The sequence below is a fragment of the Chrysoperla carnea genome, chromosome 3 (genome assembly GCF_905475395.1).
Source record: "Chrysoperla carnea chromosome 3, inChrCarn1.1, whole genome shotgun sequence".
NCBI classification, from domain to species: Eukaryota; Metazoa; Arthropoda; class Insecta; order Neuroptera; family Chrysopidae; genus Chrysoperla; species Chrysoperla carnea.
Genome location: NC_058339.1, coordinates 53,148,659 through 53,162,004, shown reverse-complemented (window position 1 = coordinate 53,162,004; position 13,346 = coordinate 53,148,659). Strand labels below are relative to the sequence as shown.

The 13,346-nt window shown below is 29.4% G+C and overlaps 1 protein-coding gene across 2 annotated transcripts in view; it reads left to right on the top strand.

Annotated features, from left to right (window-relative positions):
- LOC123296596 (putative uncharacterized protein DDB_G0277255) overlaps positions 1–13,346 on the top strand; it is a 506,211-nt gene that overhangs the window by 55,095 nt on the left and 437,770 nt on the right. For both annotated transcript variants that reach the window (XM_044878132.1, XM_044878131.1), the window contains exon 2: positions 1,951–1,990. The gene's annotated coding sequence lies outside the window, so the exon portion shown is untranslated. The remainder of the gene's footprint in view (positions 1–1,950; positions 1,991–13,346) is intronic.

Here is a 13,346-nt window from a genome sequence, read left to right as displayed (position 1 = left end):
TAGTTCTGTAAATGTTGAAGACAAAAATATCAATCAAGAGGTAGAACAATCTATATACACATTCCTTGAAAAAATCTTTGATACAATCTTTTTGACTAATAACAAAGTAATTTTACTATATTAGCAAAGTAATTTTCAATATTAGTTTATATTATGCTTTTTGACTTGCTGTTTTTGTATTGATTCGAGGTTCGAGGAGACCTTTTTTCCGTCCTATGGAAAACTGTTTAATCTTATAGGTCCCCCGACTGTAAAGACGATTTTCTGATCATAACAATAATTTCAGATTAAAATATTTTCTTGTTTTCATACTTTTAAGAACAAGATTTTGTAAGAGAGTCAGGGCTTTAGTTTTTGAACTCTATTTTATTTAGATTATTTTGGGGCCTTTGGTTTGTGATAAATTATTACAATATATATTCGAAAAGTGTTAATTACGCTCTTTAATTTGTACCTAACACGGTATTGTTAAGTTAAAATTTGTTTTTAGTTTGCGATTTTATGTCCTCTATAGAGCATCATATTCAATTTAATGTGACGTCCTATAACTTATAACCAGCGGGCTATCAAGACGCTTCTAACGATACCTCATTTGCCAAATTATCGTAAGGAGTTTAGAAGCTAGATGGGAACAGATGAACATACATACATATGGATCAAACATATAACCCACGCCATTATATAGTCGGGGTAAAAAACACAATTCAGTCCTTCGAAAGATAAGAACTGTGAAAGTTGCAGATAATTCTATCCTCAGTTTTTAACAATCTCTATGCCCAAGTACATCACTCCTCCTTTTATACTTTTATATTGTATTATAATTTTAAATTAATTCAACACTTTGTTAAATTAATTACAAAATATTATAGTGAAAGTAACTTCAGAATATATAATTTTTTTTTTGTAAATTCTTATGTAGTAAAATTTATAAAAGAAAATTAAATATTCATTTGCATTAAATAAAGAAAAATGCGCAACACTTAACGATGTGGTTAATTATTATATGAATACTATAACTCTTTACTACACTCTTCAAGGATGAAAACACAAAACAAATTTTATTTTTATTAAAACATTTTCTTTACCAGAAAAGAAGAAAGTTTTATACAAAGTTGTGACTGGCTGACTCAACTGTTCATAACTTTTTGTTTTTATATTAATGAATAACTTATAATTACATTTTGTGTTTTACATTGTGATTTTTAGTGAAAAATCTTCTACGTGACTTAGTAAGGTTGAATTAAATTTTAATTTTTACAAAATTATTTTAATCTAACAGCTCAAGGCAAATAAATATTCCAAACCATTGAAAATAGGGTAAGGTGTAGAACCAAGATACAAGGTAGCTCGAATCATTATTTTGTTTGGCGTCAGATATTTCTTATTACTGGACAGCATTTCTATTGACGGTATTTTATGGGAATGCAACTAAGCTAAAGACTGTTTGTCTTTGTAACATGGCTTCAGTTACTTCAGTGAAAACCTTGGTGTATTGAGGTGTTTACCAAGGTGAATAATATTATTGTGACAACGAACTCATAGCATGTACCATTAATAACATGATTTTTTCCATAGCTGTTTAATATTTCGATTCTCAAAAAAAAAATACATAGAATTGTAGTGGTATGAGAAGAGACTACTGCGATAGTTGATGGTGTTGGCGCAAGGAAGTTATGTAGTATTTATGTTCTAATCAAATCAATCTTTTTAAACTGATAGGTGCTCAATTATGATTCAGTGGAAATAATTAATGTCTTTTCCAAGTTGAAATGACTGAATTTTCTCAATTTTTTCTTTCTTCAAGAGTCAAGAAACATTTAATTTAGAATCATGAAACATTTACCTGTTTCTATTTTATAAGTAACATCAAAGAAACAATTTTTTTTATGAATTCTGCATTATTTTCTGTTTTTCTTAAAATACTAAAAGTTTTGTATTTTATATTTTCAGAAACACCGTTTAGCTGAATCGATTACATAAATTAAGAAAGGTAGGTACACCTTCATATATACAATAACCTACAACTGTTTGTTAGATGTAAATATCGATTATAATTTTATATATGTAACAGCAAGGAATCAATTTGTTTCTTAAAGTCGGTATATAACATACGGAAATTGAAATATAAATTAAAATTATAAGTTTTGACATTTTTGTTGTGAAAAAATATATTTCAAATTATAAAACAAACAAATCAAACGGAATACAGGTGGTAGGATTTCGAAAATACATTTTATTTCATTAAAGGTAATTGAAAAAATATACTCGAACACGGACTTCTTGGATTCATGTTAAACGCCCTACTAATTAGGCCATTCGAGTTCTAGACACAGAGTGTAATTTTTTCAACTCTTTGAATTTTTTATTTTTACTGTGCTTATTCACTTATTTATTATTATTACTTTTTATTTTTGTTTACTATTAATCATGTATATGATATTTATTTACATCATGGCTCTCGATTATAATTAATGATTTTTAATATGATACATACAGCGTAAACTAAATATTGACAAATATCTTGTCTAGTAATTTTAAGTAAAGAGAATTGAAAAAAGTACACTCGAACCAGGACTCAGACATTTTATTTTCTATCATAAATTTGCAAACACATGAAATGCTACATCAAAAAAACATTTAGAAGTCAATAAAAAATGAATTTAACCGTCCATCTCTGTACTGATTTTAACACGGTTTCTTCGTTTGATACATTTTTATAAGCAGAGGCTCAGGATATTGATCAAAATTCACTTTAATTATTACTACATGCACTAAAACGCCAAATAAACATATGAAGCTGAGAGTCGAATACTGAATTAGTCGAATCTAACAAAAATCTTCTAGACTGATCTAAAAATGTTAAAGATTGCAGATTACCATCTTCTAATAACGGTTTAATAACTTCTGAACATATTTAGCGTTTTGATTTTAACTTATCAACAAGTGTCAACGAGTCCGCATGCGACATTTAATTGAATTTTGTGCTACGTTGTCGCACGCCTACAATAAACAACACTTGGTAACAAATATCGAGCGACATGTCGCCCAATGCTGCTTTAGTGGAATTGCGTCTTAATAAACGAAGTGGGTTATATGGTTTTAATAAACCATTTGTTAAAAACATAATATTCGATCATTTTAAATTATACCCAAAAAAATAAACTTTACATTGCTATCCACTTCCATGGAATAGATGCACTTTACTGTATTAAATAATGTGTAGGTCTGGTATAAATATTTAGGTAGGAAGAATAAATGTATATTTTATTACTTGTACAAAAAAATAATGCTAAGGGATAAAAAAAATAAATTTTTTTATGTATTTGCACAATGAAAATCCTCTCTAAACTATAAACATTCATCATATTTTCTGACAGTTTATATATAAATTCAAAATATTTTATATTTGCCAGGCACAAAATATATCATTATATCTATTTTGACAGATGAGAGAATATTGTAATATATATTTTTATAATATTGTTTTTTTAAACCAATATGGTGGCATTATTATTTTTTAAAACATATTATAACAAATTCGGAAAACTTGTTTTCAATTGAAAACCCCGTTTTAAAACTTTTTTCTTCTTGTTTCACGAAGATATTTGTAATTCGAATTACCCAAATACAAACATGTAGTTTGGCATAGGAATTTTTGTTTCATGGGTTAATTTGGTTACCTACCTAAGTAAAGATTTGAAGCCTAAAACAGTGAAATCGCTGGTCTCAAGTAAATCATTGTAAGAATCACTCATTAAAAAACCGAAATTTACAATTGTGAAAGCGACCTAGATAACAACTTCCAAAGTGCCAGTTCTTGATCAAGCAAATTGATTAAATGTACACAGGCCCTAAGACTATATAAAGATATCTTCTGCTAAACAGAGCACACATTACAGTTAACAATATTTTCTCTACGGTTCTTTCAATATAGTCATAAATATTTTAATTTTTACTTATCAGTTAATTATTATGAATTTTAATTTTCTAGACAATCTAGACAATCCAAAAATTCATTTCTAATTATTAAAAAAAAATTATAGCTAAAGCACATCAAAAATAATGTTTGCATAGCTGGCGTTTCTAAACATCCATGTTTTCCTAATCTAATAATATTCAGTATGGTTACAAAGATTTCTATGGATTTTAATTGAATTTCCCAATAAATAACGACGCACTTAAAAACAAAAGGTTATAGTTCCTTATAGGTTATAACCCCTTTATACTCAGAAGCGCGAAAATGGAGCTAAAAAATAAGTGACTATTCATAAATGCTAACCATATATTATAATAGTTTTTGAGTGTCACATAATTCAATTTAATTAACAAATTAAAGTTTGGTTTTAATTGATGTGTTATTGGCTAGTAAATTTTCGGTTGGTTTATTGAATAACACACGATTCATTGCTCCAGTTATAAAACGAGTGGACCTCTAATTAAAAAAAAAAAAAAAATGTAAATATAAAAAGACGAATAAATCTTTCTAAATAATTTGAGATCTAGAGAGGTCAATTGTGGCAATTTCCTCCACAAAAGAGTAGAAGATCAACTTCTTTAAGTAATAAAAAATAATAGTTTTAAAAAAATGACAACACGCTTTTGTAACTAGCTTAACTAAAAAGTAGAAAATAAATTCAAAACAAATCAGATATTTGTAAAAGTATAATTGTAAAATAGCTTAAAAAGCACCTCACGCTCTTCTACGATAAAATGATTTTTTTCGAATTTATTTTCGTCCTTTTAGTTAAGCTAGTTGCATAAGCGTGTTTTTTTACTTTTTTTAAACTATTATTTATTTTGTGTTTTTTAGTTTTTTAGACTATTATTTATTTATCAAAAATCCATTATAAATATGGTGGTAGCGCAAATAAATGCATGAATTTTCAGATGTGTAAATCGTTATTCCTGAAAACACTGATCAAGATAATCAAATAAACTTATTAAATTATTGTATTGTCTTCGTTCCTTGATAGGTATGACAAAATCATCTTCAAAGTTTCCGTTACATACTAACATACTAATATACGTATGAAGCAAATAAAAGTGTGTTAAAAATTCAGGTCGTTTGGCAATTGGATGAGTAAATTAAGTGTTATCCATGCTTACAAGCTGTCGTATAGGATTCTAGGCGGTAAACTACTCACTAATAGTTTTGCAATTGGCTAACTTTGAACCTTTCCAATATACACAAAATCTCTTTTCCATATTAATATATTTCGATACCGAAAAAATTAAAATGATCCAAAAATTTTGAAATTTTATTTATCAATTAATCATCATTTTATATGTCATCGTTGAGAAATTCATATCGATTCTCTGTACAGTTTAGGAGAAATTAACTATCAAAATTTTCATTTTTATGCACAGTTCTAAATTTTGGTATAATACTGGAGTAAATCTAAGCAAAAAAAGGCTGTTATATGGATTAAAAGTTCGAGCAGCGAAACTTTGGGGTTTTTCTTTTCACATCAAAATAAGTATTTTTTGAAATTTTTTACTTTCCCGGAGTGGTGCAACATGTTTAAAAAACAAAATGGCGTCAAAAATGAAATTTTTTTCAGAAATTTTATCATTTTTATTTTATATTCGCAAAAGGAGACATCGGTGCAAATCCAAATTTGGTAGGTTTGTAGTCCATGTCAAGAACTACTCCTCATAATTTTTTGGTGGGGTTTTGCCCCTTCCCCTCCCAGTTATATATATATGTATACATACATATGGTAAAACAGTTCATTTGACTATAACTTGAAAAATATTCGATTGATTTTAATGAAACTAATATCAATAGTAGGTTTTATTACTTACAACTTTCGGTTAAAATTTTAGCGAAATCCGTTAAATAGTTCGGCCAAAATTTCCAATTTAGGGAATTGTTTAAAATGGCTGCCATTTTATGCCATTTTGTCCTACGAGGTTAAATTTTTTTTTAAATTGTAGCATTTTTTATTATCTTTCGATTTTATAATAAGTGGCTTACCCGTAAAATGACTACTTGATCCATATTTTTGCGAAAAACGGAAAATTTAACACTTTCTGGAAATAATTGTTTGGGGGGTGTATGGACTGGCTTTGGGGGGTGTTTTTTGCTTTGGCATGAGAAAATTATTTTTAAAAGAGGTCTATATGGTTTAAAGCAAAATTTTTAAGTTTTAACCCCCGCGTTGTAAGGGGGAAGGGGTGTATGAAATAAATGTATCTTAAAAGATTTTAAAAAGAGGTCAAAATAGTTTAAAATGCTAAAGTAACCCAAAATTTTAGATGCTTTTATTAATATAGCACTTTTTACAACATCCACCCCTTCCCCTCCCGCTTTCATATTTTTTGCAAATTCAAAATTTTTATGACGTATAAAGGGTTTTTGGGGTCGCTGATTTTGAACTTTTGGCCCAAATAAGTACACCCCCTAAAAATATTACAATTGTTTTTGATAATCTATTGCGAAATTCGAGATCAGCGACCCCAAAAACCCCTTTACACGTCATAAAAATTTTAAATTTGCAAAAAATATGAAAGCGGGAGGGGAAGGGGTGGATGTTGTAAAAAGTGCTATATTAATAAAAGCATCTAAAATTTTGGGTTACTTTAGCATTTTAAACTATTTTGACCTCTTTTTAAAATCTTTTAAGATACATTTATTTCATACACCCCTTCCCCCTTACAACGCGGGGGTTAAAACTTAAAAATTTTGCTTTAAACCATATAGACCTCTTTTAAAAATAGTTTTCTCATGCCAAAGCAAAAAACACCCCCCAAAGCCAGTCCATACACCCCCCAAACAATTAATTCCAGAAAGTGTTAAATTTTCCGTTTTTCGCAAAAATATGGATCAAGGAGTCATTTTACGGGTAAGCCACTTATTATAAAATCGAAAGATAATAAAAAATGCTACAATTTAAAAAAAAATTTAACCTCGTAGGACAAAATGGCATAAAATGGCAGCCATTTTAAACAATTCCCTAAATTGGAAATTTTGGCCGAACTATTTAACGGATTTCGCTAAAATTTTAACCGAAAGTTGTAAGTAATAAAATCTACTATTGATATTAGTTTCATTAAAATCAATCGAATATTTTTCAAGTTATAGTCAAATGAACTGTTTTACTCTATGTATGTATACATATATATATAACTGGGAGGGGAAGGGACGAAACCCCACCAAAAAATTATGAGGAGTAGTTCTTAACATGGACTACAAACCTACCAAATTTGGATATGCACCGATGTCTCCTTTTGCGAATATAAAATAAAAATGATAAAATTTCTGAAAAAAATTTCATTTTTGACGCCATTTTGTTTTTTAAACATGTTGCACCACTCCGGGAAAGTAAAAAATTTCAAAAAATACTTATTTTGATGTTAAAAGAAAAACCCCAAAGTTTCACTGCTCGAACTTTTAATCCATACACAAGGCGTAATTTCACTCTACTAATAATAATTATAAAGTTTAAACTTGATGAATATTGCCAAAGTTTTTTATGTAAAGGTTAACATTATTAAAAGCACTTTTTGAATAAAAAACTAACATTTATTACGACTTCTTCATATATCACCATGTAAAAATTGAAGTTTTTAACAATAATTTATCGTAAACCGTCCAGAAAATCGATTTGAAATTTATACAGAAGAATCATTAAATGACACACAAAAGTTCAATTTTTTGGTAATACCTTCGTTTTGGTATCAAAACACTTCAAGTTCAGGAATATATTTGTATTGAAATGAATCTCAACATATCTGATGATATAACGTTTATATTTTAAACCATCGGTATTTACAAAACTAAACTCTACCAATAAATTATTTGCACGCTTTCAATATAAATTCTATTTGAAGTACTCAACCCTATATTGTTCTTTAGTTTAATTTATTTAATTTATTAAAACAAGGGTTGTTACTGTGGAACTAATTTAAATTAATACATTCAATTGAACACACATTTTAATTAATACAATATAACATTGTTTTATTGTATTGCTATTATTGACATAAAGCTAGAATACAGTTTTTGGAACTGTTTTGAAGTGCAGGGTCAAAGTTTAGATTTTATGAGCATAAAAATGTTATTTGGTTTATAAAACAACGATTATGAAAAATGTGGAAAACAAATTCAACTTCATCAAAATCTTTCCATTAGGTTTAGTAGTGTAGTGTTCGAAAGAAAACAGTTTTATGATATTTTTAACCGACTCCAAACAAAAAAGGAAGAGGTTCTCAATTCGACAGTATTTTTTTTTTAATGTTTGTTACCTCGGAACTTTCGACAGTAAAAAACCGACTTCGAAAAGAAGCTATTCCAAAACAAATTAAAATGCACTGAAAAGTAAAAAATAATTGCGTATTCTTCTGAATAACTAGAGTTCTCCTAAGTAAAATGAAATAAAAATATTAGATTACTTCAAAGTCAATCATATTAGTACGATTAGTTACAACTATTGGTTTTTTTGGGGTCGGTGTCAGCCAAGTTAATGTAGCAAACTGTTCTGTCACAGTTGTTTCCTTGGCTCACACCGACTCCAAAAATAGCAATAATTGTAACTAAATTATATTATCGTAATAATTTGATTGAATTTTATTTTATATTTTTTATTTCATTTTACTTAGGAGAACTCTAAAACATTTTTTGACTATTCTTTGTTATTCAGAAGAATACGCAATTATTTTTTTACTTTTTAGTGCATATTAATTGGTTTTGGAATTTTTTTTTTTTTATAAAAATGAAGATAAATAAATTAAGGTAAATTTAAAGCAAATTGAAAAAAATCATTTTGTTTAGTAGGTATCACAAAAATTGCCATTTTAAGAGTCATACTCTGGAAGAAATCGCATATTCATAAATTTAAGGCTGATAGCGAAGTTTTAAATTTGAATGGCTTAAAGCAGCACTCTAGCTTACCATTGAATAGACCACTAACAAACCAAGTCTATGCAAAATTTTAATCTTGTAACTTATTGCAAATTATTTCAAAAAAATATACGCTAGCTTTATACCTATAAATTAATATAAATGCATTTTATTGTTTATGTTTACAGACACATATGGTTTGAACCTATCAAATTGATAAATGATTTGTTTTGATTTGATTCGGAATGAAATCGATAGGCAAATAAATGAAGCTAACGTGGTGGGAAGTTGGCAAAGAATTATCCAGATCGTATAGCCGATCTATTTTCGTAAAAATTTATAGATTACCTACTTTATTAAGTGTGTATATATACTACATGCCCCAGAAGTTAGATGATTAAATATTGTTAATAAATATTGAGAAACAATCCGAAAAAGCTGAATTTTCTAAGAAAATTCATAGGCCGGAAATAGTCTAATATCTATATAAAAAAAAACATTATCGGATCGGGTATTAAACCTTAGATTATAAGATTTTGAAACAATATAGGTACCTTGTCGTCAGCTCCAAAAAGTTGAAATATTAAAGCACCTGAAGGTGAGGATAAATTTATCTAAGGGTCCCTTAATACCGAAACAGCTTCAAATTACACACATAAAACATTTATCCATAAAGTAAAAAACTACCAAATATAAAAAAATTTGTTTTCATTTGTTTTAAGGAATGGAGACGATTTGTACTGTCTGAAATTTGCATGTAAAGTGTCACTTAGGCCTTCAGTTCCAATTAATAATAGGGCTTTTTAGAGGTAGTAGACTAAGACCACTCTATCAATGAGTGAATTTCAAAATACGGCTGTTTCTTAAAAGATACAGAATACACACGCTGGGCTAATTTAATACTGAATGCCTGGTTACTGAAAGCATTACAGACGGAGTACATAAAAATAAAACTTTATTGTTCTTGTTTATTTTATTTTTAATAAAATTATAAAAAAATATATTTTCTACAAAATAATAAACTAGAATTGTATAAAATGTTTTATGATTATATTTTGTTTACTATTTATGTTTTTGTATAAATTACTATTTACCACATAATTTTTATGGTTTCGTGTTGTTTTCTAAAAAAAAAAATAAAAACTAAAATACAACTTTAATTTTTTGTTTACCATACAATTTATGTTAAAATTAAATTGAACTAATTTTTTTCTTCCCATTTTATATGTATAGTGTTTGTAATAGTCAAATATAATTAAACGATCAAACGAACTTACCTGTACGTGAAGTTCGATCGTAATTATACGATATTTTCGCCGAAATGATTACATGAGTAGTGACATCTCTTGTTGCTACTTATAACCACGTTTTTTAGAGTTCAAGTTTTGAACTTGGCGCCTTCCTTAGAGGTAGCGGCCTTTTACTGTAACTATCTTCATAACTTTCAAAGCCTAAAAAATTGTTCGAGAGAATTATGGGAAAGGATATTCTTTAAGAATTTCCTAGGGATTTAGTGTATGGGTGGGACTGTAATCATTTCGGCGAAAATATCGTATAATTACGATCGAACTTCACGTACAGGTAAGTTCGTTTGATCGTTTAATTATACTGCAATTTTCGCCTCATGATTACATGAGTAGATGTTCAGAGCCTGAGAACAATTTTTTTTTTTTTTTTTTTTTTTTTATCAATTTACTCTAATTGTCAATCTGTTTTCATAATTATTAAATAAGTGACTATTTCGATATGTTTTCATTGGAAGAGTTAAGAAGAACTGCTTCCGCAAAGTCATTAAATCGACTTGTTATTGGTATTTCGTAAAATCTGGCAAACTCCTGCGATCTCTCGGATTATCCTGCTGTTTTTCGTATGAGATCTAGATTTCTGCTTTTGATGTGGATGCATGTCGCTTACTATTGGCATACAATTTTTCATGTACTCCACACTCTGTTAAATAAGCCTTTATGCAACGACTTAATGTTAGAGATGAACCAGCATTGTGTAGCGAATAGATATGAATAGTCTTTTTTCATCGGCTCTTATAGATTTTGTGACAAGGGATCTGAGTAGCGTGCTCGCCACGCAGAGTTCTGGTTTATCCGCGAAGAACGGGATATGTAAAATCGGTTGCAAAGCTCCTGGTCTAGAAGTTTTTATGATAGCTGGAATTTTATTCGAACGCTGTCTTCGTATTGTGGGATATTGTCTATTGAGATTAAGGCAAAGGTTTGCATTCTATGTCCTGTTCCTAAAGCCAGCAGGATTATCAATTTTACCGTTAATTGCTGTAAAGATAATTGGGTTAACGGGTACAAATTGGCTGTTTTACTTAGAACTGGTTCTGTGTCCCAGGTTGAATCATATTTTGGCTTTATGGGTCTAAGTTTGAAAATTCCTTTGAAAAAACGCTAAATGTATGGATCATAAACAATATTTTTGTTGATATTATCGAAAAAGCAGATCTTGCAGTGTTCAGCGTCCCATATGTTGCACCATTTTTAAATTTTTGTGATAAAAATTCCAGAACTGCGTTTGGATCAATATTGAAAGAATCACGTCCGTTTCCTATAGAAAATATCCACCAATTTTTTAATGCGCTATTGCATTGCTTTAATGTTGAGTCCGCTAGGGACGCTGTTAAAATATCTATTACTGGTTCTCTTCCCTGATAACCTGGCGGCCGCCAGGATAAGTGTTTGGGCCATTGGATGATGGTGATGATTGCTAAGCGGAGAAGTTAAAAGATATTTATTAGGTTTGAATATTACAATAACACTTGAAGCCTTGTCGTTGATTATTTTTGAAGTACTCGTGTTATTAAGGCAAAAAGTTGAAAGGCATAAAAATAATGACTTTCCCAGTTAATTGTAAAAACATCTATAGCAATAGCATCTGGATCACGCTTGAAGGCGCAATATTTTTTACATTTAGAGTTTACTCGTGACGCAAATAAATCAATTGAAATATGATTTGTTCTAATTGTTTTATGATTTGTTTACATGAGTAATCTGCCAAACTCCATTCCATGTCTATATTTTTTATGCGAGATTGTTTATCTGCTTCTTTATTGTCTTTTGATGCAGTATAAGAGGCATAAAGCCAAATTTTGCGCTCTTCGCACCACTCCTAAATTTCTTTGGCAAGTAAGTGTAAGTTTAGGTATTGTGATCCACCCATTTTATTTATATATGCTTTTGCTGTTGAATTATCAACTCTGATCAAAATTTCGCAATGGAAGAGATCAGCTGCGAGACATTTTAATGCTAGGAAGGTAGCTCGAAGTTCCAGGTTATTAATATGTAACCCTTTTTCTTCTGATTTCCACCAACCATGAGCTTGCTTGCCATCACAATATGCTCCCCATCCGGTTAGCGAAGCGTCTGAGAAAATTTCTTTTTTATAAATAGCCATTCTAATCTTTCGTGACGTTTTGGGTTTATTTTCCTTCCACCATCTTAAATCATCTAAGATATAATTTGGTAGCTTCATACTTTGATCGAAATCTTCTTTGTTATGCGCAAGAGCTTCTGTTTTAGCTTTTTCTAATAACTTACAATGCAAAATACAGTATTCAACTGTTGGACATGCAGCTATTAATGAACCGATTATTTGAGCAAATAATATTATTTTACAAGATCATTTCGTCATCAAGGTATTTATTTGGTTTAAGATAAGCTCTCGTTTTTTATCAGTTAGCTCCAAACAGAATTTTTCTGTGTCAATATAGAACCCCAAATCAATCATGTGCTAGGTTTTAAATTACTTTTATCCCAATTGATAATGAACCCAAGAGAAGTTAGTAATTCTGTCATTGCTCTTAAATTCTTTATGCAAGAATTGTCATATAAGGCTACGCAGAGGAAATCATCAAGATATACTACGGATAAAAACCCTTTCTCTCTAAGAATATTAATAACTGGTTTTAACATTTTGGTAAATACAAAGGGCGCGTTGGCAATGCCAAACGCTAAGCACTCAAATTCATAATCCACACCCATAAATATTTTCTACATGACTTATGCCCTGAATCAAAAAATAGGCGTCCTTAAGATCAATAGTTCCCATACAAATTCTTGGTGCTATTAACTTACAGACGGTTTTAAAATGGTCTATAGCAATGTATTGATTGATATTTTTAAGGTTTAGTATAAACTTGTTGAATCCATCAGATTTTGGAACTATAAAGAAGGGTGAAATAAATTGATCCTCAACTGTGCACCTAGATTTAATAATCTTTGAATCTCTAACTTTAATGCAAGAGTTTCAGGTTTTGTCCATTTACGCTCCGGTGATGGTTCCGATAATATGGTTTCGTTATAAAAGGTATTTTATAACCCTTAACGCATTGCAATATAAAAGGGTCTGATGTTATTGTAGCCCATCTATTGAGGAACGAGCTTAATCTCCCTGCGATTTTTACCTCAGATTCCTCAGTTAGTGTCGACGAATTCTTGTTGGCTTGAATTGTCTTGATTTCGTGATTTTGGACTCAAGGAATACAAGC